The 25,236-nt window shown below is 43.3% G+C and overlaps 1 protein-coding gene across 8 annotated transcripts in view; it reads left to right on the top strand.

Annotated features, from left to right (window-relative positions):
- Window positions 1–884: 884 nt before the first annotated feature.
- RHBDF2 (rhomboid 5 homolog 2) overlaps window positions 885–25,236 on the top strand; it is a 104,993-nt gene continuing 80,641 nt past the window's right edge. For 3 of the 8 annotated variants that reach the window (XM_061616304.1, XM_061616310.1, XM_061616305.1), the window contains exons 1-2: window positions 1,052–1,472; window positions 9,244–9,341. The gene's annotated coding sequence lies outside the window, so the exon portion shown is untranslated. The other 5 variants (XM_061616302.1, XM_061616308.1, XM_061616303.1 and 2 more) reach the window with 4 other exon arrangements.

The following is a 25,236-nucleotide window of genomic DNA, read 5'->3' as shown; positions in this document are numbered from 1 at the left end:
ATGGAAGAGAATCATGGTTTTTTAGGATGGGATTTTTTTCCTCAAGACTGTATCAGCAGATTGATTTGAGCCAAGAGGACTGCACCCTAGAACCTGTTTTGATCCTGCAGTAGCCCTAGAATGTGTGATCTATATAGTTAATAGGAATAATTCACACTGCTGTCAAAAGGCACAAGAACCCTGCCAGAAGTCAGCTACCAACCCAGCCGATACCTGGAGTTACAGAAAAGATTTTCAGGTCAGATATGTGGCTCTCAGGTAGGTAAAAGCCAGAGCACTTTTCTTCTGAGAAACCAAGCACTCTACAAGCTCCTCGGCTAGGGAGACAAATGTGTATTTTCCTGACTTTTCATCCACTCGACTAGATCCACTTAGGCATGCTAGAATCAATGATACTTAAATTAATCATGACTAGCTTTAGTTATATTGATTTCAATGGCAGCATGATTAAGTAACTGGATCTAATTCACTGTGTGCATATGTGTGCAAATCAAGTCAGCTTAGAGTAGACAATTCTAATGAAAAAACAGAGGGGTAGGTGTCTGTATAAATTAATCAGAATGAAATTGTAGCTTTCCACAACTGAGTGTGTAAAACCGGCCTTCTCCAACCTAGTGCCGTCCAAATATTTTGGACTACCAGACGGCTCGGGATGATGGGGGTTGTAGTCAAAAACATTTGGACGGCACCAGGTTGGAGAAGGCCGGTTTTACGAACTCACTCCACTCTCTCTGTCTCTCTCTTAGAAATTAAGTCCTGTTGAATTTTAATTTTCCCCCCTATGCAATCGTGCATGGGATGGTAGCAGCCACGCCTCCCCGATTCTATGCAGAGTGTGACGCCCAGGACTGCAGTCTTAAAAAGCGGAATGATTGGAGTCCGCTTCGATCAAACCGGGCTTTCGAGAAAAGGAAGCCGCTCGATGAGGAGGCCACCTGCCTTCCTCGAATGAATGACTGACGCAACGCCCCTCGCTTCCCGCCCACCCACGCGGGGACTTTTCTCCACCCTTTTCGCTACTTTCCCAGGTAGACACCGAGGGGAGGTGCGTTTGGTTGGGCACTTCCTCTTCGACGGCTGCGGGGCGGGGAGGTAAGGGGAGGTGCTCCTGTGCAGGAGATGGTTTTGCCCTCGTGCCTGGTGACTTTCGGCACTCCTTTTTTCCTCCTCCTATCGGTCTGCTTCCTTGTTTGACAGTTAATCGCTGGCCGGGTAGGGGCTATCCAATCCCTCCTGCCGCCGCCGCCGCCTCTGAGTTCTCTGCCCCACCCACCATTTCCACCGGCGACACGCTGCCTGGGTTGTGAGCGGTGGAGGTGGAGCCGCCGCCAAGTTTGCGGTCGATCGGACATAGATGAGTGGAAGAGAAACGCGGCGAGAAGGGCCTTACCAGACGTATTGCCCGGTCCCTCCCGGCTAAGGAAGCGAAATTTCCGCGAGTCATCGCAGGGTCATCTGGAAGTGTCTGCTCCGTAAGTTTAGTTTTCCTTTGCCCCGGCTTGGCTTTGCTCTCTGGATACTTTTCTTCTTCCTCCCATCTCTCTCTCTCTTCCTCCCCCTTTCCGCTCGCCTGCATTATTTGCTTTCCTCACTGAAATAGTTTCTTGAGTAGGTGTGAATTGTTTCTGCCCTCTCTCCTTCGCCTTCTTTTTTGTTCCCACGCTTCCTCTCCATTTCTCTGTACCTTCTCCCCCGCCCCAGGTCCCATCCTAAAAAAGTGTAATGCCCTGTATTTCCGTGCATGTTGACAAGGCTGTGTCTGGTTCCCCAGCCTTTATGCTGCCCTCGAGGAACAACTTACTACAGTATCGATGCAGTTTGGAACTTCCAGTATTTCGTCACCCACTTGTCTTCTCTCTTCCTTGTGGCTTCAGTTCTCTCTCTCTCCCCCTCTCCAGTTTATCCTAGTGACAAATCTATGAAACTTGCCTCCATGTCTTCCCTAAGTTCTAGTAATAGATGGCCTCTAGTAATATTTCAGACAGTGAAAATAGTTTACCGTGAAAATGTAAGCTATATTTACTCAGAAGTCTAACTGATCTCAGTCGGGTTTACTTGCAAGTAAGGGCATGGAGGATTTGTATTGTTAGTTGTATCCTTCCTGATTTGTTATTAGTAATTAAAAAAAACCCTCTCTTGTATCCTGCCTTTCCCCCCTCCAAAGGTACTTGAGGTGGCCTTCACAGCTATAAAAACAGTATCACAAAATACATTAGGCCTCTATCATAATAAAACACAATTAAAATAATTTCCATAGTGGTAACAGTTTGTAGTAGCAGAATGACAAAGAGACTTGTGGCTCCTTAAATACTAACTTTAGGTAAAAAGGATGGCAAGGTATTAGAACCTAATTCTGACTTATTGTAGCTACAGTAAAGAATCTTGTGGTGCTTTAAAGACTAAGTAAGGCTGCAGTCCAAGCCATATCCATACAGAAGTAAGTGGCACTGGATGCACTGGGGCTTACTCCCAGGTAGTGTGGTCAGGATTGCAGCCTAATGATTTATGAAATAAGCTTTCATGGATCCACGTCATCGGATGCATAACATAAGGACCGAAGAAGTCCAGCAAGTAGCAAAAGCAATAGTTCATAAGACCGAAACCAAGATGGCGATAAGCAGAAACAGTGTTTATTTACCCATGGAAGATTCATTTTCTCAACTTAAAAAAAATTCAGGCAGGTGCTTCAAGGTATATATAGCAGGGATGAGGAACCTGTGACCTTTCAGATGTTGCTGCATGACAACTCCCATCCTGTAAAGCAGGGATGGGAAACCTGTGGCTGTCTAGACCACTGTTCTTCAACTTTGGGTCCCCAAATGTTGTTTGACTACAACTCCCATGATCCCTTGACCAGTGGCTAAGCTGGCTGGAGGTGATGGGAGTTGTAGTCCAAAAACATCAGGGGACCCAAGGTTAAAGAACAGTGCCTAGAGATGTTGTTCAACTCCCATCACCTCCAACCAGCATCTAGAGGGCATTAAGTTCCCCACCCCTGCTGGTGGGGAGTTTTAGTTTTTGTGTGTGTGTGAAAATATAAAGGGGCATGATAAAAGTGTATCAAATTACGAACAGTGTAGACAGTGAATAAAGAGAAATGTTATTCCCACTTAAAGTGCTGCGTTTCCCCATCTCTCTCTGAAGGAACTGAATTCAAGCAGACGAAGCATTGTTGCATTCTAAAAGAGGGTGAGAGATAAAGGTGGAAGCTTAGAATTGTTTTAATAAGGGAGAACTCTAACATCTCAACCAAACAAATAAAAGAGTTATGCTGGTTTGATTATAGGGCCCAGTCTACAGACAAACTTCAAAGGGAGTCTCCAGTTAACAGCCTACCTTGTGGGGTAGTCATACAAAAGGCTTCGCTCCCTTGGCCCATTTTCTCTTTCTAGTGCTAGCACCTCTCTTCTGTCCCCTCCCCCTCCTCCCAGAAATGAATGTTTCAGGCAGCTTCGTGGACATGTGGGGACCTTGCTGAGAAACAAATGTGTCTCTTCCTTTTGCTGCAAAAAGCAGGAGAGAGGAAAGGAGAAAAGGAAAGAGGAAGTTGTTCTGGTCATGCTTGTAGTGGTGAGAGGAAGGCAGGCAACAGGAAGGAGTGGGTAGCCAGCTGTTGGCCTGTTGCTCTCCCTCCCTGCACCCCCCCTCCCACATTTCTGCCTCAAAATGGCTTGCAGGCAGAATTAATTGCTGACCAGTGGGCCCTATCTCAACAATTCCAGTAAACTGCAATTCTAGCAGATCGGAGTGCCCCAGATAAATGTCCATAGGATTACAGCCTATTAAGTAGAGTAGGCTGGTGCTTCTGCACTAGGCTGAGCAGCCCTGATGGTCAGATGCATCATTGCAACTTCATGGCAAAGTCTTGTGTGAAAAAGGGCAGGCATGGTATGGAACAGGCATGTCTTATCTCTACATCACCTGAAGGGCTGAAGGGAGCCAAATACATTGGCACAAATCTGCACCCCTCATATCAAGTGATAAGATGTTAGAATGCCATCTCAAATATTGCACAGCATAACACGTTAGGCTGAGCTCATAAGTAATACTTCTGTAACGATGGTGCGCTCTAAACTGTACCCAGTTGGGATTAGGCATATCTTTAAAATAATGCTGCTAACTAATGATTGTATCCTTATTTATTTATTTATTTTTATATACCTTCCCATAGCTAAAGCTCTCTGGGCGGTTTACAGTAACTAAAAACAAATATACAAATTTAAAACACATCTTTTAAAAACAATTTAAAACACAATTGAAATTTTTAAAACAATTTAAAAACACATGCTAAAATGCCTGGGAGAAGAGGTAAGTCTTGACCTGGCGCCGAAAAGATAACAGTGATGGCACCAGGCGCACCTCGTCAGTGAGATCATTCTATAATTTGGGGGCCACCACTGAGAAGGCCCTCTCCCTTGTTACCACCCTCCAAGCTTCCCTCGGAGTAGGCACCCGGAGGAGGGCCTTAGATGTTGAGCATAGTGTACAGGTGGGTTCGTATCGGGAGAGGTGTTCCATCAGGTATTGTGGTCCCAAGCCGTGTAAGGCTTTATAGATTAAAACCAGCACCTTGAATCGAGCTCGGAAACATACAGGCAGCCAATGCAAGCGGGCCAGAATTGGTTTTATATGTTTGGACCGTCTGGTCCCTGTTACCAATCTGGCTGCTGCATTTTGCACAAGCTGCAGTTTCCGAACCGTTTTCAAGGGCAGACCCACGTAGAGTGCATTGCAGTAATCTAACTTGGAGGTTACCAGAGCATGGACAACTGAAGCCAGGTTATCCCTGTCCAGATACGGGCGCAGCTGGGCCACCAACCGAAGTTGGTAGAAGGAACTCTGTGCCACTGAGGCTACCTGAGCCTCAAGTGACAGAGATGGTTCTAGGAGAACCCCCAAGCTACAAACCTGCTCCTTCAGGGGGAGTGCAACCCCATCCAGAACAGGTTGGACATCCACCATCTGGTCAGAAGAACCACCCACTAGCAGCATCTCAGTCTTGTCTGGATTGAGCCTCAGTTTATTAGCCCTCATCCAGTCCATTGTTGCAGCCAGACACTGGTTCAGCACATTGACAGCCTCACCTGAAGAAGATGAAAAGGAGAAATAGAGCTGCGTGTCATCAGCGTGCTGATGGCAACGCACTCCAAAGCTCCGGATGACCGAACCCAACGGTTTCATGTAGATGTTGAACAGCATGGGGGACAGAACTGACCCGTGCGGAACCCCATACTGGAGAGTCCAGGGTGCCGAGCAATGTTCCCCAAGCACCACCTTCTGGAGCCGATCTGCCAAGTAGGAGCGGAACCACCACCATGCAGTCCCTCCCACTCCCAACTCAGCCAGTCTTCCCAGAAGGATACCATGGTCGATGGTATCGAAAGCCGCTGAGAGATCAAGAAGAATCAACAGAGTCACACTCCCCCTGTCTCTCTCCCGACAAAGGTCATCATACAGGGCGACCAAGGCTGTTTCCATGCCAAAACCAGGCCAGAAACCCGACTGAAATGGATCCAGATAATCTGTCTCATCCAAGAGTGTCTGGAGCTGGCCCGCAACCACTCGTTCAAGGACCTTGCCCAGGAATGGAACATTTGCTACCGGCCTATAGTTATTAAGATTTTCTGGGTCCAAGGATGGTCTCTTCAGGAGTGGTCTCACTACTGCCTCTTTCCTTAGTGGTGTATGTACTATGATAGAAAGACCACTGAATTACAACTCATCAGGAAATTGAGTTCTGTTATTTGTTGCTTGAATCAAGATCACAGATGCTTATCATACTACATCTGTTATGCTGTTATCGGTGCCAGGATGTATTTAGCATCATCAACATTGCCTTGTCAATTGTCACTGCGCAGCCGATTTGCTTGTATTGTATCGCTGTCCTTTTAGCATTTAATTTGATCTCACTCATCTCCATTACCCTCTCTGCAACTGTGTCTGTGTGTATCTGGCAAGTTAAGATTATGCTTCATGCATCTGAAGTGGACTCTGGTCCATGACAGTTTATGCCATAATAAATTTGCTGTAGGCTTTAAGGTGCCGCAAGACTTTCTTCTTTCCCCATCACTAAAGCAAATGGAAAAATCTGAGTACTCTGCTGCATTCAGACATGGGGCTTATTATGTTAGCCTTACAGATTAGCACTTCTGTGCCAATTTCTAAAATTCCTTTCAGATTCCAGTACCAGGAATCGTGGCTTGTCGACCGATATACCACTATGTTGTGCTAAATGTTTTTCATGCTGCTGCAGTGAACAAAGATTTGTTTCCATCATTCACACGTTATACATATGCATGCTGTAGTTCCCCCATAATTCACTGCATGAGTGTGTCTCCTCACGTCTCCATGTGATTCTTCTTTCTTTGACTTCTGACATTTTTGTGGGGTGGGGGAACTGCTACCCACACCTATGCTGGAATACTGGCACAATTTCTGTGAGTTTTAAAAAAAAGGGTGGGAGTGAAATATGCTAGGATACTGCAGCCCAGCTGGTCACGTGAGCAGTAGTAGTGTGATTGCAGGAAAATGACAGTACAAAACTCCCGCGTTTTATCGGATTTTAGGGCTTGCAAATGAAATATTTTTGGAATAATTTATTATGGAAACAAGCATTAAACTTCCACTATATTCCGTTCGATTTCCGAAACTGGCTTCTATCTCATGTGAAAGACCAAAACAAACAAAAAACCCAGTGAAAATTACAAGGTAAAGAACCATAAAGAAATGGATTAAAGTGCTGTCTGAAAGCACCCTTACTCTAACAAGGCACTAAATCCTGGCAATTTTCCTTGTTATTCCATATAATGAGGAGTTATTTATGCAACTTATATTTGTTCCAGGGCTGAATAATACAACTTTATACTGTTAGTTTATTGTAATTGTTAGTTAGTTATACTGTAAACCATCCTATGCTCTTACTTCAGTATGTATTTAGGGGTGATATAGGGATTCTTTAACTTGCATTGGTGATTGTGATGTACAACCAGAGAATATTACTCCAGAAAGAAGAACATAAAGTATGTGAATGTGTGTGGCATCTAAAGCCAAAGTGTTTGCGGTGCTCTCAGTGTAGTTTGCCATCATCTTAAAAGCTGCCTGCAACAGACCCTAGTGGTAGTGGTAGAATGATTTTACCGTTTTTATAACCCTCTTGTCAGGTAACCCTTTCTATATATCTGTTTCTTTAATGTATTCTGCTTTGATTTCATTGTTATGTTATTTTGATTTTCATTGAGATTTTGTCCACTTAATATTTATTTATTTTATTTCATTTTATGAAATGCTTCCTATGAAGCATCTCAAACTGATTAACAATAATAACTTCAACAATAAAAATGATTTCATATGTGAAGACAATTTAAATCCAGTGCAAATACAGGCAGGAATAAAAAAAAAAACTCCACTTAAAAGGCTTGTTGAAAAGGAAGGTCTCCAATAGCTGCTGAAAAGACAATAGGCACAGCAAATGTCTGATATGTAGCAGGAGGGATTAGGTGCCACCACACTAAAGGCTACTTAGATATATTTTTATTTATTTATTATTTTATACTATGGGCCCTTCATCCCATAGGAGCCCAGGGTGGCAAACATAAACAAAACAATTTAACAAGAACAGTAGGGGCCCACCTGCATTATACATTTAGAACAGCATCATACTACTTTAACAGTCATGACTCCCCCCAAAGAATGCTGGGAAATGTTGTCTGTTAAGTGTGGTAAGAGTTGTTAGGAGACTTCTATTCCACTTGCAGAGCTACAATTCCCAGAGTTCCCTGGAAAGAGAGATTGACTGTTAAACCACAGTTCCCAGGATTCTTTGGGGAAAACCATGAATGTTTAAAGTGGTATAACACTACTTTAAATGTATAATGCAGATGGGGCCTGAAAGGGCTGAAGAACTTACTAAATATGAACAAAGGAGTTGTCCCATCTGTTGCTAAAGAGCAAATATTTTCCAAAGTGGTGTGTGTGTGTGTGTGTGTGTGTGTGTGTATACGCACATGTATATCTCAAAAGTTATTTTATTTTTTATGTTGTGGGGAATCTTATATTTTATGCCTGCAAGTTTGTGTTAACTAACTAAAAAAGATATGTGCCATTTGGTTATTGATATAAATGCTAATTATTCATCACTTTGTTAGGTTGATGGAAAGGATCTGTATTAGAGGGCAGGGGAAGAGATGACTTTACCAGTTGGGACAGGTGGACTGAATTATTTTGGCAGCTGGTCATGCCCCATGCACACACCCCATCAGGGATGCTGGAGAGAAAGGCAGACCTACCCACCCTCTTTCAAAAGGCATTTCTCCATTATTATTTTTTAATTCACATGGGTTTACTGCTGTGTTTTGTAGAGTAGGGATGGGGTTTGCTGTTTGGTGCCATTCTGTGTTTTGGTTTTTGCAACTGGCTTGTGGTGCTGATCTGCAATATTTCCCCCCACCATTTTTATTTTTTTTGCTATTTCCAATTGGCTTGTAATAGCTTACGAAATTGCTAATGCTGTTGGGAATCCTATGGATGGTCTCTTGGGTTTTCTATTTAAATTTAAATTAGGCAGATCATCACCTGTCAATTCTGCCTTGGGCCTCACGTTACTGTGGTGCTGACCAAATATGTTCATGGAGATTATCACCTCATTGAGATAGAACCTCAAAGGAATACACATTGCAGCACTTCAAAGTAAAGTTGTTGACATTAATAATGTCAAAACAAAAATGGGTTTTTTTTAAAAGCCAGTGTTGCTGACAGTCACAAACATTAGTCAAACCTGATCCAAAGACATACAGGATTTACGGATTCTGACAGAATTCAGTAAAAAATCCAAAAATGCCCAAATTCACCCCCATCTCTCTTGTGGAGTCATATATGCTTTGTTGATAATTTATTATGTACACCACTTAGAGTTTTTCAGATCAAGCTGCCTATAAATCTTACTAAATATAATAAAAATGTAGACATCTTCTATGTTAGCACAATATGGCATGGTCACTATTGTGCCAACAAGCGATAGTGGTGGTAGGTATTGATCTTCAACAGTAAGAAGTAGTAACTTTAAATATTTTATTAAGACACTGCTGCAGTGTCTCACTGCTGAAGTATCTTATACTGGGATGCCATAAGGTTCAAGCATTGTTTTTGTTTTTGTGATGAGATGGTCAGTCATGTGCCTGAGATCACAGCATGAAACTTGGTCTGAGGACTGTACTGATGTCGTATTATGGCTTTCTCATTCTACAGAGTTTGGAAAATGAACTCATAGCAGTAAACTGTGGGTTGTGATACAGAGGAAAACTCCTTTCCTGCCATCTGGCCGGGAGCTCTGCCTTGCTGTTTGGGTATGTACTTGTTAAACAGCTAATTTGCCTCTACCTGGGATAGGTGTAGCAGAAGGTAAAGCCTAGGTGGACAGGTCGCATTTACCCTGGAGGTGTAAATCCTGAATGTTCATACCTTGAGGATTGCTTCACACTTTGCAACTTTAGCAGGGACACAGTACAAATCTAGTATGTACCTGTGATATAACCTTATTTGTGGGGTGAATATATTTTTAGTTTATTGGGTATTTGCTATACAAATATGCTATAGCACAAGGGTTCCCAAACTGTGGTACATGGACCACTAGAGGTCAGCGAGTCTTGTTCAGGTGGTCCACAGCATGTCTGTGGCTTTATCAGCGATAGGAGACAACATAGCCATCCCATTAACTTTTAATTGGTTGGGTTTTTTTGGCCTTATTTCTATGTGAATATTTTGAATTTATTCTACAGTATTCAAATTGTACTACAATAAAATACAATATATAAGAAATAAAAGAAGAAAGAAAAATATAATTAAAACCCATACACCATCTAGCACACACATTACAGTTGTTACCAAAGGCAGAAGAATCATTAAATGGTCCACCAATACCCTCAGGAATTTTCAGGTGGTCTGTGGAGAAAAAAGTTTGGAGACCACTGCTATAGGGGGCCTTATGACAAATGTGGTTTTCCAAGAGTGTCTATTGACAGAACAGCTATGTTCTACCTCCACTTCAAAGGTAGTATTCCTCTGAATACCAGTTGCCAGGGAACACAAGTGGGGAGAGCATTTTTGTACTTGGGTCCTGCTTGCAAGTTTCCCGTAGAGGCATCTGGTTGGCCACTGTGAGAACAGGATGCTGGACTAGATGGGCCATTGGCCTGATCCAGCAGGGCTTTTTTATGTTCTTATGCATAGGAGGTTAGATAAACATGTATCCTTCTCATATGTTCACTGGCGTAGTTAGGTAACCTTAAACTTAGCATGTAATGTTTTAAACCCACCTGCTTTAGATGGTAAGCTGGCCTTGCTGCATTTGACCCCCCTTCCCCGGTTCATTTTGTTGGCTGGAGCTCTGCATTTCTACCTCAGAGTCCTGCCTCTGCATGTTATGGGATGATGGTAAATTGCATGTACACAGAATAGTGAACTTGGGATGTATCTCCTTATGTGGTCTAGTGCCATGACTGTGTGAGAGACAGACACCCCCTGGTCCAAATTTCATCCAGACCAGCAACACTCTTAAGTCAGAAGTGTAGAGCCTTTGGCCCTCCAGATGTTGCTGAACTACACCTCCTATCAGTCCCAGCAAGCATGGTCAATGGGCAGGGATGATGGGAGCTGTAGTTCAGCAACATCTGGAGGGCCAAAGGTTCCCCGCCTAGGTGGCCTGAGGCAAACCTCTTTTTTCTTAGCCTCAGCTCCTTCTCCATACCTGTAATCTGGGCATGATCCTAGTGGCCTACCATATAGGATTGTTGCAAAGATTACTGAGAGAATTGTGTGGGGTGATTTGAACAGTTAAGTTCTGGATAAATGCTTATTACCTGCTAACTTTCTCATATGACCATAGAGAAAGTGGACAGAGAATTTCCCCCCGCTCTCTCATAACACTAGAAGTCATGGACATCCAATGAGTCTGAATGTTGGAAGATTTAGGACAGACAAAAGAAAATACTTCTTCACAAACACATACTGTAGTTATACTATGGAATTCGCTTCCACAAGGGGTAGTGAGGGCCACCAACTTGGATGGCTTTAAAAGAAGATTAGACAAATTCATGGAGCATAATGTTATCAATGGCTACCAGCCATGATGGCTATGCTCTGTCTCTATAGTCTGCATGCTTCTGAATACCAGTTGCCGGAAACTGCAGGAGGGGAGAGTGCTGTTGCAGTCAGGTCCTGCTTGTGGGCTTCCTATGGACATCTGGTTGGGTCTGTGAGAATGGAACGCTCCAGCAAGTGGTTCTTATGTTCTTAAGTGATCCTTAGTCTCTCAAAGAGTGCTATAGATCCCTCTCTTATTCCCTCCCCCCCCAATGATAGAGAACATGACTCAAAGAATGGTAAGCAGGAAAAGTGGAGAACAATGGCTTCCATCTATGAGCTCCTGCTAGAAGTAATGCTTCAGGGCTTAAGCTGTGAATTGCATCCCTAATACTTTCTCCCACTTGGTCAAACAGCTCTTTTGATGGGTGCAGTCGGTATCTCATTGATTATAATGCTTGTGGCTTACACCCGCTGTTTAATGACAAGACTTCTGTTTGACTCGGTGGAAATAAAGAGCTGTAATGAGCTATTAAATCTTTAGCTATTAAATGATGCTGAATCACAAGTGCTTCTGCTTGAAGCGGCTTTGACCTCATCTGCCGAGCCTCTACTGATTTTCCAGCGTTGTGGAGGAAACAATTGCTTTTGGTTTATCTGGGCATGTTGTGAAAGTGGTCTTAAGAGTAGTATGAATAATACTTTAATTTTATTTTTTTAATTCACCCGTCTTTTAATTCACTTTTGTAGTTTAGAGCTCATTGGCCTGTTTCCTATATGAATTTTACATTGCCAAAACAACATTATCTAACAATAAGAAAAATGTTCTTTCTCCAGAAATATTGTTACTCATTTGCAAACTTAATCAACAGAGTAACAGATTAAAACTCCCATGATAGATTTTTACAACTCCTTTGGTCAGATTTTAAAACATTTTTGTGTTTCTGCATAACTACCACCCTGTGAGGTAGTAGTTCAGTACTTCCTTGGTTGCAAATGAGAAACAGACTGAGATGCTGTGACTGCATTCAGATGTAGCTACAAACCATGGCCTTTGCAGGTGCCATTGTTGGGGGTAGCCTTGGAATAGTGCCTGCTGAGGACTCCCTGTGCCACCGGTTGGGTCCCCTCAGATTTCTCTGTTCCCTTGAAGATGAAAATGACTCTCTTCCAACGGAAGGGTAGTACACAAGCTCAAAGCTTCTCATGTGTGTAGCAGCAAACCATGATTTGCTGTTATGTCTGAATGCAGCCTATTAGTTGCCAAAGCCAAACTATGGACTTTATTCAGAGCAGTGCCCAGGCAAGGATGACCAGTGAGTCCATGGCAGAAATTGTACTTGGATCCCGATGTCCCAGACCAAAGCACAGTCCCTGTCCATTAATCTGCCAGTGTGTATCAGGCGAATTAAAATCCAATTTACTGATTTACATTGTCACTCAGAATGGAAACAAATGAATTAATACTGCCAGTCAAAGTAAACTGACTAGATGGCCATGCTGTTTGTAGCTGCTATATTCTTTTTAATAATCTAAATGTTACTAACTTCCTAGATGTGAAAATAGGCATGCAGCCTGCATGTTGACAGTTGCACATGTGGCTGTTCTGTACTCAAGTATGTATCACATGTGATTATCTGCATGGGAGTTGCCCACTAATCCAGCATAGGATTTGAAGATGTTTGCTTATAGTAGCCCTGAGTATACTCTGGTCAAGTAGCCTGCTTTTTACTGTAGGAGATAATAAGGGTTGTGTATCTAAAACAATCTACGTGTAGGGCCTGCTTTCTGTTCTTGACTTGGAAATAGTGAACCAGGGGTAGCCAGATATTGCTGGACTACAGCTCCCATCATCCCTGATTAATGGCCATGCTAACTGGCACTGATGGAGTCCAGCAACATCTGGAGGGCACTACCTTGGCTCTCCCTGTCTGAAATGGAAAATTGGGATCATCTTCACCAGGCATTGCCCTGTGGTGGGCTCCTTGAAGGGCAATTCCTTAGAAAATGGGAAGGGGGGGAAAACCCCTAACTTGTTCAAATAATCGTTATTTTTTTGCACTTAGAAGAGAGGTGGTTGGAATGCCTGTGTATGTTTGGAAAATAATCTCTGAGGGATCAGCTGGAACAGAAGTTTGAAGGAAGTGTTGCTGCTGAAGGCGACAGGATAGGTTTGTTCAACGGCCTTTTGTCAGCAGGCTTACTGACCTCTTTGCAGTATGTACAGGCTAGTAATCTATATGGTGGGGTAGGGGCTGTGCTGCAGGTTTTTGGAGGGAAGACAAAGAGGGGAATGGCTCTTGTGCTTCCTCTGTAATGTAGGTCCTGTCATTACATTTTAATGAGCTGCTAGCCTGCTGCTGCCGACCTTGGCTTGTAACTAAGTAAATGGTGGCTTACTGTGGAGTGGAGAAATGCCTGCATGAGGTTGCCCTTTCTGAAAAAGGGCAATGTCTGCTGTTTTTAGTCTTGATCCATGTAGTTTGTGTGTACTTTTTAAAAGAAAAACTGTTCCAAAGAGGGAAAATAATATAATGCTATTTCTTGAAGCAGGGAAGGGGAACCTCCAGCTGTTGTTGGACTCTAGCTCCTGTCAGCCCGAAACAGTACGGCCCAGTGGTCAGGGATGAGGGCCGTTGTGGTCCAGCACCATGTGGAGGGCCACAGGTAGCCTCCCCCCCAAAAAATTTTCCTACAGGCTTCTTGACTCGATTAGGATAGCAGCACGGTTGGCCATTATTTTCAAATCAATGTCAAAATTTCTCTCTAGTGTTTGCATGTTACATAAAGACAACATAGGTGCTTTGTAGCTCCAAGAGGGTAGCGTATAGTGAAAAAAAACCCTGCCTTGTGGACCAAGTGATATCTGCAGTTTCCAGTTTGCTCTGATGGGATCAGTGTCTTGTGCAAGGAAGCTCAAAGCAAGTAAGAAGCTCACTGAGGTTCCTGTTTGTACAGTATTTCCTGCTCTCATTCTCACTCGTGTACAAAGGAGTAAATTGAGACAACTCTCCAGAAAAGCATGCATGTATCCTTGTTTTTATAGCCCCAATTTGTAACAGATAGTGTCTGTCTTTATTTCTTAAATATTTATGTGTTGCGTTTTGTCCCACCCTTCCTCCAGAAAACACTCACAACAGCACGCACCTGATTTCCCCAACCCAGTGCCCTCCCATCAGCTCCAGCCAGCATGACCTATATAATTAGAGATAATGGGAGTTGTACCGGAGCATCCGGAGGTGGGTAAGACTGCCGTACATGTTCACTGCCCCCTCCTTTGTTTCCTATTTTCTATCGTCTCAACAACTCTGTAGGAGACAGAGAGAGAATGACTAGCCTAAGGTCACCTAGTGCGTTTTGTGGCTGAGTTGGGGATCTGAACCTGAGTCTCCCCAATCCCCAGTCTAACCCTCTTAACCACTACCCTACACTAGCTTTTTTAGTTCTGTCTCAGTCAAGGACGCTCAAGGCAGCTAACATTTCAAAATGGAGCAAAATCTTACATGTTAAAAATGGAATAAAAAAAATGATGAAACAGCCTCAGTGAGCACTAGCAATGGGTTGCATCCAATGGACTATCAGTAGCAGCCAGTGAGGAGGTGCGTGGAGGGCACCGATGTTCTCCTGGCTTCCAATTATGGTGGGTTTCTGCCGCTGGCTGAGAGGGGGAGGTGTGGGGAGCTCAATGCAGCGTGGTGCACTGTGGCAGGAATATTGGATTAGCTCCACCACACGCTGCTGCACACAAGGCTCCCTGCATCTCTCTCCCTCGGTCAGCACAGCAGCCCACCATAACTGGAAGCTGTGACAGCAATGGTGCCCCACCCTGTGCCTCCTTGCTGGCCGCTCTTGCATAGCACTAAGTCAGGGGCCCGTCAGTGCAAGGATTACCTCTATAGCAATGGGACTTCCCCCCTCTTTTTTCCCCGCACACCCCCTTAATCTGTTCTAGGGGTTCCTCAACCCTCCAGAACAGATTTGGGGAGGATGTGAGGTGCCAGGGGTGTGCGTCACATTGCGCTATTTGTAATCCTTTGCTGATGGGGTGAGTTAGTTGAATACTGCCCAGAAATACAAGATTTGATGAAACACTGACTAGAAAAAATATTTCCAAGGGTTTTCAGAGAGAGGAGAATTGAGAAGTCTTTAGCTAAATGCAGTCTGATGAAATGGCAACGCTATGGAGTTCCAAAGTTGAGGTGTCCTATTTCCTTCAGACACTCGTGTGATTCTGCTCTCTTTTCCAAACTGACTAGAGTCCGTAGTCTGAAGGATCAGAACAAAACCAAACTACAAAATAGCAAGGGCCTGAAGTAACCAGACAGAGCTTGAAAGTGTAATAGAGAATACTGCCTAGTTAGTGTGATCATAATGCTTTCTAACTGGTTTTGCAGCATCTCTGAACATCTGCCAGTGTGGTGCCAACACACAAGTGCCTCCCTTGCTGGTAAATCAGACACTGTACTGGAAATCTCATCTTGTTAGTGACAGGAAGCTGACTCGGCACAGACATGTCATTGTGTAAACTGAATATCCTGGGAGAGGGGGGCAGGCTGAGTCAAAGTGCCGGTTTCCTGCAAGGCTGTGTACATCTGTGTATTAATGCCCACATTCCTTTTGATGATCAAATCTGTATTTAATACCAGAGAAGCAGTTAGCAGGAAATTTCCTAGGAGATGACACTAGCATAAAACAACATAAAGTTCTGAGGCTGGCTTGCCTGTGGGGCAGTTTCAACATAATGTGTATATATGTGTGTGTATATATAAACTGGAATATTAGATCTTTGTGATTTTTTCCCTCTGTCTGAAAGATGCATGAGCAGAGAGGGCAGAAATCTAGCATGTGTGTTCCCTGCAACATGCAGGCCAGTGTAATGTTTTTCATGTAGATTCCTCCACAACCAGGGTAGAAGATATTGTTGGACTACAACTCCCATCATCACAAGCTCCTCTTACTCTCCAATTTTAGCCAGATAACATCCCTCCTGTTAGTCTACTAAAAATAGGGGCTGCAGCAAAATATGAGGGATCTGGTCCCCCTTTGCTTCTCCTCCCCAAATAATTTGATCATTGCCTTAAGTCTCAAACTGCAAAGCAGGTATGGTGAAGACATGTTATATGAGCCATTCTGACACAAGACAGAAATATGGGAGATTGCCTTGGTGTTTGCTTATCCTTGACAACTACTTTGCAGCCTTGCAATTCTGGGAACAAAATGTTCTAATGGGAACTTCAGATGTGGTTGCCCTTTTCATTTTTCTTCTTCTTTTTCCCCTGTTTTTCCCAGAGCCATGCAACAGCTGTTGGACTCTCACAACTGAGTCCCCAGCAGGCTTTTGCATCTGCCTTCTTGCTTTTCTGGAGGGTGGGTGTTCTCTGGCATTATTGTGTCAGATCAGGAACTCTCATTGCACATTCGTACACCAGGCAGCTGTGTTTAAATCCAGTTCAGTGGCACAGTGGATTGTGGAGAATCCTATGATCTTTGTAAGCCAGTGATACAGGGGCATGGTATGTTCAAATGGCTCACTGTCTGTCTGCTCCCACTGTCTTCACTTCAAAAACAGTGCAAATAATTAGCAGTGAGGACATTAATGGCTTCTCCATCATGTACGGCTAGTTTGATATTTAGAAGCAAATGATCCACGGTGTAACCTTACACCCAAACACTGCAGGAGAGGGGGGATGCATTCTGTTTCTAGAACTGAAACTAGTTGTGTGGGAGGGGGAGCAGAGGAAAGTGCATTGGTCCATAATGGAAAGAAATGCCCCAACTCAAATTCTCCTAAAATAATTTCTTTAGTACATCATTCCTACTTATGTATGCTGTTGGGTTAGTGGTGGAAGGATGTAAAGTAGTGTATATAGCAAGAATTATGTATTTCCATTTTATGTGTAAGATATGGTCTAGTATTTTGTGTCCCTCCAAAACTGAATATTAAAGCTACAGCCTGAGGATTCTGAATTGAAAAGGCTTATATTCAATAAGCCAGTTTCTTTTCTTTTTCATACCTGTTTTTACAGCTGAACCACAATTTATCAACATTCATGTGAAACTTTTGATTTAACTCTTCTGCATATAAATCTGCTTGAGTGTGTTCAGGGGAAATCATAACAGAAGTAAGTCCTGTTGAACTTCTAGTTCAACCCCAGAGGGACTTACAAGGACTTGGTCCCCCCAGTGAGATTTTGGGGTCCTTCCCTGAACTATTTTTTTTTAAATGCAAGTGTTCAGCCTGTTTACTTCTGTGACAATATAGGGGAAAAGGCTAGTCGGTATCCTGCTCTCTTCCTTCCAGTCTTCTGGATAATGAGTACAACTTGTTGTTTTTATCTTATTAATATTCAATACAATTAACTTTTAAAAAATATATAAACCTATTTATCTATCCTTAAAAAGGTTCTGGCTGTATTGTGTGAATTCACCCTCACCCCCACACCCTATGCCCCCCCCAAGTCACAAAGATTTTGGCCACAGGCCTGACCCAGCGTCCGAGGCTGAAGCTGCTGAGCAGCTGGTCTGCGCAGATCTTCTCACAACCTGAGGTGCAGTATAAATCATTGTTTGCACAGAAACAATCCTAACCAGCCTCCTTTTCATCGGAAAGAACACAAGAACCAGGGTCCTTGTCTGGTTTTGTAGTGTACTGGTTCAAAAGAATGTACCAGATTTAAGACTGCAATTCTCTACCCACTTAACCTGGGAGTAAGTCTATTGAAATCTATAGGAGTTACTTCTGAATAAACACATATAGGATTGCACTCTTAAAAGAAAGTTTCTCCAATCAAAAGCGTGCAGTGAAAGTTTATTGATCCCCTGTCCCCTGCTGCTTCCCCCAAACATATAGCAAGGATGGGAAAGAACACATGTTGTGCGAGAGAAACATAATTGTCAAACCGCAAGCATTGACAGGTGGCCCGGAAACAAGTGTGGCACTGGATACTTTTAACGGATTAGATTTCAGCTGTTGAGCCTGGAGTTCAGGTGCAGCATGAAGGCAAAGGGATAGCTGGGACTGGCTTTGCAGTCTTGAGGTACCCTACTGCTTGCTCCTCTTGTTCCTCCTCCTCATTGGATGTGTACAAAAGTGAATATTGTCTTCTGTTGTGGAAGGGTGGAAAGAGGGACTACCGAGTCAATGCAGTCCAGTAGAGAAAGTGCCCAACTTTCACGATGAAGGCCAGTAGCTCGGGGTAGAGCATCACTTTGCAGGCAGAAGGTCCCTGGTTCAATCCCCGGCATCTCTAGGTAGGGCTGGGGGTGCCCTCTGACTGAAACCCTGAACAGCTGCTGCCAGTCGGTGTAGACAATACTGAGCTCACCAATGCTCTGAGTTTGTATAAGGCAGCTTCCTAGGTTCACAGTTGGACTGGACTATTAAGGACTTGTGTATTGGATGGCTCTGTGTGAGAGTACAGTGGGTGACTGCTAGGACCGTATTTAAAGCTCCAGCACTTTGGCCAGCTTTGCACTGGTGAGGCAAATGTAGCCTGTGTTGTGAGACTGGGGAGCATGTTCAAATTGTTGGTTAGCTCTTGCTCGCACATGGAGGATTTCACCAACTCACGTTGTGAATTGATCTTACACAGACATTCCTAAACATCCTTACTAGATAGTAAGCCATATTGAGCACAGTGGAATTTGTTTTGTTTTGTTGTACTAATTTATTTTACAACATTTGAATTATATGCTATTTAATAACCAAAGTTCTTTGGGTGGCGTACAATTTAAGTAAAACAATTCCATACAAAAGTTAAAACCATAGAACCTCAATACAACATAAAGCCAGTAACAAAGGATAAAACCAGTCTAACTAGGCTCACAGCAGCACCCAAAATTTTGTGGTTCTTAAAAAAAAAAGTTCCAGAAATAACAAATTCATCTTTTACTAAAAAGTTTTAAGATTAAAGTAAAAAGGGGAAAGTAAAAAGATCAGGGTGTAGCTGCCAGGCAAGCCACTCTAGGGAGGGCATTTCCATAAAAGACCCGTTCCGTAGTCGCCTGCGGCATTTTGTTCAGGCACTGACTGGTAACAAAGCAGTATGTCTGCCCTGATCTATTTGCAGGCACAAACAGTATTGAAAGCATGTATAACCACTCTGCTACCATCATGAGCACAAAATCATCATGAATGCACAAAAAAAGGACATGTAGAGGGCCCTTATATTTCTGTTATACCTCCAGCAGTTGGCAGCTGAGCTGTTGATTTTGTGGCTATTCTCAGTGTTAAGTTGGAAGTCCATGCAGCAGTGGCCACTAAGAGAACCCAAATATCTTTTGTCTTTTTGGGAGCCTGGAATATTGGGAGCTGATGTGGTAGGTGCTAGTCCACAACTGATCCGGAAGTAACTTGCTCAGTCAAACACAGAACTTTATTACACTGTTGTTGGTGCTAGGGGATTATTTGAGATTATCTCCGTAATTCATGGGCTGGCATGAGTGTGACCTTATTTTTTTAGCTGTGGCATGGGTTTGACCTTATTTTATTAGATCTGGGCTAAGCAGTTGTCATGTGCTCTCGGTAAATCTAGCTAACTCTATCTGCTTGCCTCTGCTGCCGGAACAGCTTGCTTTTTAAATCTAGGCAGGAAGTGAAAGCTTCTATATAAAGTTGGGGAGTTTTCATGAAAAAAGATGCCCTTAGAAGAATAGTGATTTCAGACACATTTTTCTCTGCATCCTTTTGTAATTGTTAAAGCTTGCCACTCAAGCTTCTTCCCTCACACACCACCTCCAACCTCTTTCTCCACCCCATCACCATTGAACAAAATTCCAGAATGCACTGGGCCATCTCTGAAGTTCATCCTTCAGAATTGCTTGGAGAATTGGAAAAATAGCTATAGAAAGAGTCAGTGTGGTGTAAAGGTTAGACTGCTGGGCTAGGATCTAGGAGACCAGGCTTCAAATCCCTACTTGGCCATGAAGTTCACCAGGTGACCATAGGCCAGTCTTTGTTGCTCAGCCTAAGTTACTTCACAGGGTTGTTGTGAGGATAAAATGGAGTGGGGGAGAAAGAGAAACTATCTGTGCCACCTTGAGGTCCTTGGAGGAAAGCTGGGATATAAATGTAATAATAAAAATTAAAAGCAGCCAGTTGTTGCCCTGGAGTGGAAGGAAACATAGTTTATCTTCTGGTCATGGTGACCTTGAATAGTGGTGCACTGTGTCAAGAAGTCATTTGTGGCATTTCCTTTGTGCTGCTTAGGGAGTTGCATAGACTGAGGAGCTGGACTTCTTGACAAAAGGAAAGTTGGTGCTCTAAAAAAGCAGGTGAGAAGTTTCACTGCCCGGACTTGGCCTTTCTGACTTGGCCTCAAGTTTTTGTTGTTGGAAAAGGTGAAGTGAGGGTTGCACCATTTCAGCTTGTGGTTGGTCAGATGCATATGTATCAGTGGTATTGGGGTGGATGTCACAGAACTGAATGGAAACCATTTTTTGGGACATGACACAAGCACACTGTTAGCCTTGCCTTGAGGAAAACCCAGGGCAGCTTCGGGGATGGATGTCCAGTACAGAAGAATCTCTGTGTTGCCCAATGGAGTTGTGATGAAGGGCTTTTAAACTTCAGTATGTATGCTTTTGTGCCCCACCTCACCCTCCGTCTGCCCCGTATGTGGAAACTAATCTCCTTGAAGGAAATTGTAATGAAGGAATTCTTTTTCTGTTTCAAAGGGGAAATAGGGATTTACAAAGTCATAGGGATTTACAAAGAGGAGTTGCTGTTGTAGTTTATAAAGCTGTGAGGTAAATATCGTGCCAAAAGCACTTATAGAGGCACCCTCTGGAAATGTGTTCATTCTTAAAAGAGGAGATCTCAGGCTACTTAATCTGACTGAAGCTGTAATGGAGTCAACATTTTACATAGGTACTAAGGGGGCTTTCATTTCTCTCTTTATGGGGAGGTGTTGGGTACATTTTTACAGAAATCTATAAGTATTTCAGACCCCTGACACTGATCTTGAATTAATTTTCTGTGGAATCTCCCCTTTTTAAAAAATGCATGAAACTCTCTATATAAGATGCATACTCTTGAAGAGCTGCCTTGCTCTCTCAGAGGTTTCTCCTGCTGTGGGGAAGCCATGGGGAGAATCTCCGCACCCTGTGAATACACGTGTAACAAAATGCAAAGTAAAGGAAAGCAAAAAGGAACTATGTCATTAATTGTTTAATCAGGTGCATTCTGGGAGCTGAAGGATGCTGCCTCATCCTGCTTTTGAAGGGGAGAAACTTATATAATTCTTTTTGAGTATGTGTGTGTTACTCCATTGGAGCTGCTGAATGTATATGGAATTCATCTTCCCTAGAAAGTGTTGTTAAACAGAATTAATACGTCACTACAAATAAAGAGCTTGACTGCTATTTTAGTCTAAAATATTTTTCTGAGTTGATGATGGAGTCTTGAATTCATATTTGGGCAAATTTTTATTGTGTAATCTTTTTCTTCCTCCTCTCAAATAAAAAGGTACTTTAGTATTGTTTAGAATACTTATTGAAATGCTGGAATAGCTTTGTATTGAATGTCTGTGTTCTACCCTGCTAGAGAAAGAGAGTGTCCAGGAGTGGCAAATATAAACAAAACAATTTAACAAGATTAAGGTCATATCCACACAACTCTTTGAAAGCACATGGCTTCCCCCAAAGAATCCTGTGAACTGTAGTTTACCCCCACAGTGCTACAATTCCCAGCACCCTTAACAAACTACAGTTCCCAGGATTCTTTGGGGGAAGAAATGTGCTTTCAAAGTACTGTGTGGATGTGACCTAGATCACAGATGGACAACCTGTGGCCTTCCAGATGTTAGACTGCAAGGGTCAGAGGTGATAGGAAGACTACAGTTTCCCCTTCATTACAATAGGTACAGTGGTTCTTGCCATTTCTTTGTGTGAAATTGCTGTGTGTTTTTCACCAATTATGATAATTTGATTTCAGATTTAATCTGTATGTGCATTATTCTGAGCACAGGATTTTTGAAGTTTTCTTGTTATGGAAGCATCCTCCGTGTATAATGCTCTGGTTACTTTGTAAATGTGTCACATCTTTCATGTGTAGACCAGTAAGAGGAGAGTGGTCATCTTGCAATGCTTCTCATACTAATTATTATCCTTCCTGCATCACCCTTAGCAGTGAGAAGAGAAAGGCAGTTTCCTGATAAGACTTTGATTCGCTAAGATTGAACACTCTCTAACTTCTGCTTCTGTATTTCCCAACCCATCCGGCTACAAGGAGTAAAATTGCTCACTGAGCAGCAAACCTTCATGTCTCTAACAGTGAAGTTGCTCTAGGGAATAGTCAACTACTGCAGCCAAGTTCAACAGACTCTTACTGGGTCCTCTTATTCATGAAAATGCATTTGGTTTAGTGTCTACACAGGCGGTCTCCTACTTGTCTTTTCTGCGTAGGTTTGAATTAGCAGTGATGGCATTCTTCCTGACTTCTGGCACTGTAGGTTATGACAGGACATTTAAACAGCAAATGCGACTCTCTCTCTCTCTCTCTCTCTCTCTCACTCACTCACTCACTCATCACTCACTCATCACTCACTCATCACTCACTCATCACTCACTCATCACTCACTCATCACTCACTCATCACTCACTCATCACTCACTCATCACTCACTCATCACTCACTCATCACTCACTCACTCATCACTCTCTCTCTCTCTCTCTCTCTCACTCTCTCTCTCACTCTCTCACTCTCTCTCTCACTCTCTCACTCTCTCACTCTCTCACTCTCTCACTCTCTCACTCTCTCACTCTCTCACTCTCTCACTCTCTCACTCTCTCACTCTCTCACTCTCTCACTCTCTCACTCTCTCACTCTCTCACTCTCTCACTCTCTCACTCTCTCACTCTCTCACTCTCTCACTCTCTCTCTCACTCTCTCACTCTCTCTCTCACTCTCTCACTCTCTCTCTCACTCTCTCACTCTCTCACTCTCTCACTCTCTCTCTCTCTCACTCTCTCACTCTCTCACTCTCTCTCTCTCTCACTCTCTCTCTCTCTCACTCTCTCTCTCTCTCACTCTCTCTCTCTCTCTCACTCTCTCTCTCACTCTCTCACTCTCTCACTCGCACATCCCAACTGTCTAATTATATCAAGCGGAAACTGCTGAGAACAGCTCCATGTGTTGACCTGGTCTTGCCACAGCCATAACATGTGAGCCCCTCTAATGAGTTTCTCATCCCTAATCATCAAAGGTATGGCGTAGTGCAGGGGTAGCCAATGTGGTACCCTCCAGATGTTGCTGAACTCCACCTCCATCATTTCTGACCTTTGGTCATGCTGGCTGGGGCTGATGGGAATTTAGCTGGAGTTCAACGACACCTGGAGGGCTCTGTGTTGGCTAACCCTGTGGTAGGGTGATTCACTGCATCATGGACAGGATTAGGATGGGAAGTTCTACTAAACATTAAGGCTGGAGTAGTGAAACTTGCCACATTACCGTTTTCCTGGTAAGTGTAACATGTAGGCTGCATATGTTTTTAATGATTTTATCTATATGTGTTGTGTATCGGCTTGATATAGTTTTATGGAAGTGCGGATTATAAACTAATTAAGGGGCAGCCATCATCCCATTCATGCCCATGCTGTAGGATCTCTTCATTTTAGGTGCTTGACTGCATGTTATGGCTGGGGATGGGGTAAATCATTGTGTGGAAGCCATTTCTAGGGAACTTCACATTATGTTTCCAAACTTGTGTTGGTTCTCAGCTGGAGCCAAAGTTGCAACCTACGCTGGTGTTATGTATTGGTATCTAATACTTCGGTCATCTGCTTAACTGTATCAATTTGACTTGTCATTATATTGCTTAGATGGAAGTTTTTCATTGTGTACTATAGCTTTTTTAGTCTTGCATTGTTTTGAACTTGACACTTTGATAATAACTTGAGAAGTGACATTAAAATATGCAGATGTGTCTAAACTTGAAAATGTACTACCTGGCTTGTAAGAGAAGATGTATTATGAAAAGATTCCCTTGGCATGGCATGCCATGCCACCAAGGCCTCATAAATAGATCTTGCTTGTCTGATTCACTCACCACCACCATGATCTGATCCTTCATTCACTTAATATGAAACAGACATGAGCTTATTTTTTCCTGCTAAATGTAAGAGGATAGGATGTATAACCTTCTAGGTGAATTCTTACGAATACTTGGGGGCCAGGGAAAAGAGATATTTTCCCTGTTTTCAGTGAGCTGTAGAACAGTGATGGGGAGCCTTACGCCTAGGGGCCAAATGTGGCCCTTCTCCATCTGGCCCTCATGACTCCTCCCATGTGATACACCCTCCCAAGCCATGGCCCTCATCAGCCCTCCTCTGCCATCTCCCTAAGTGTTTTTCTTTGGTTGAGAAGTGTTCTTGAGCTCTGATTAAACTCCTTGCTTGCCTGGATTGAGGATGGAGAGGGATGTTTGACTGTTAAGAAATCAGCCTACTGTGTATAAAGATAAATTCGCATGTATTGCTGTGACCATTTCTACCTCTGGCCCTACTCACCACTGGTGTATGGCCCCTAGAAAGTTGCCCAGCAGGGTATGAGATCCTCGACCTGCTTTATGGATTTAGTGCTTGCTATCTGGTGTTCCCTGGAAGCAGGGCATTTGTCCAGCTGTAGTTGCCTGCTGGTCGGTCCACTTTATAGGCTTTCCTTTGGGGCTTGGCTCCTGCTGATTAGGGCAAAGTTGGGTATAAGCCTGTCTCTCCTCCTCCTCATCCATGAGGTTTCCATAGTACTCCACCCTGCCTGGATTGTTTCATAGCTCTTTCTCTCCACTACTCTGCCTATACCATCCTTCTCATCTTATCTTCTGGCTATTTCCTGCTGTGTCTATTTTTGGAATAACTGGAAGCAGGAAGTGACATCATAGTGGCTAAGCAAACATGTTGCTGCTAGCAGCATCTTAGAATAGATGGCATTCTAGTAGGGGCTTACCTACTGTTGATGAGGGGTTACTGGGATCTTGATACTGTCCCAAGATTCTCTTAAGAGGCATAAAGCCTCCCTTCTCTCAGGAGTATTGGGTTGTGGTTCACTGGGAGCAGAGGTGGAGTACTCTTCATGGCCCCATTTCATGTTTTTGACTTTTAATAAGAATTGGGGAAGCAAGCCTCAAAATGGTACTGAAAAATAATAGGAAACTGTAATGTTTCG

This window comes from Rhineura floridana, chromosome 3 (assembly GCF_030035675.1).
Source record: "Rhineura floridana isolate rRhiFlo1 chromosome 3, rRhiFlo1.hap2, whole genome shotgun sequence".
Taxonomy (NCBI): Eukaryota; Metazoa; Chordata; class Lepidosauria; order Squamata; family Rhineuridae; genus Rhineura; species Rhineura floridana.
This window is presented reverse-complemented; position numbering and strand designations above follow the sequence as displayed.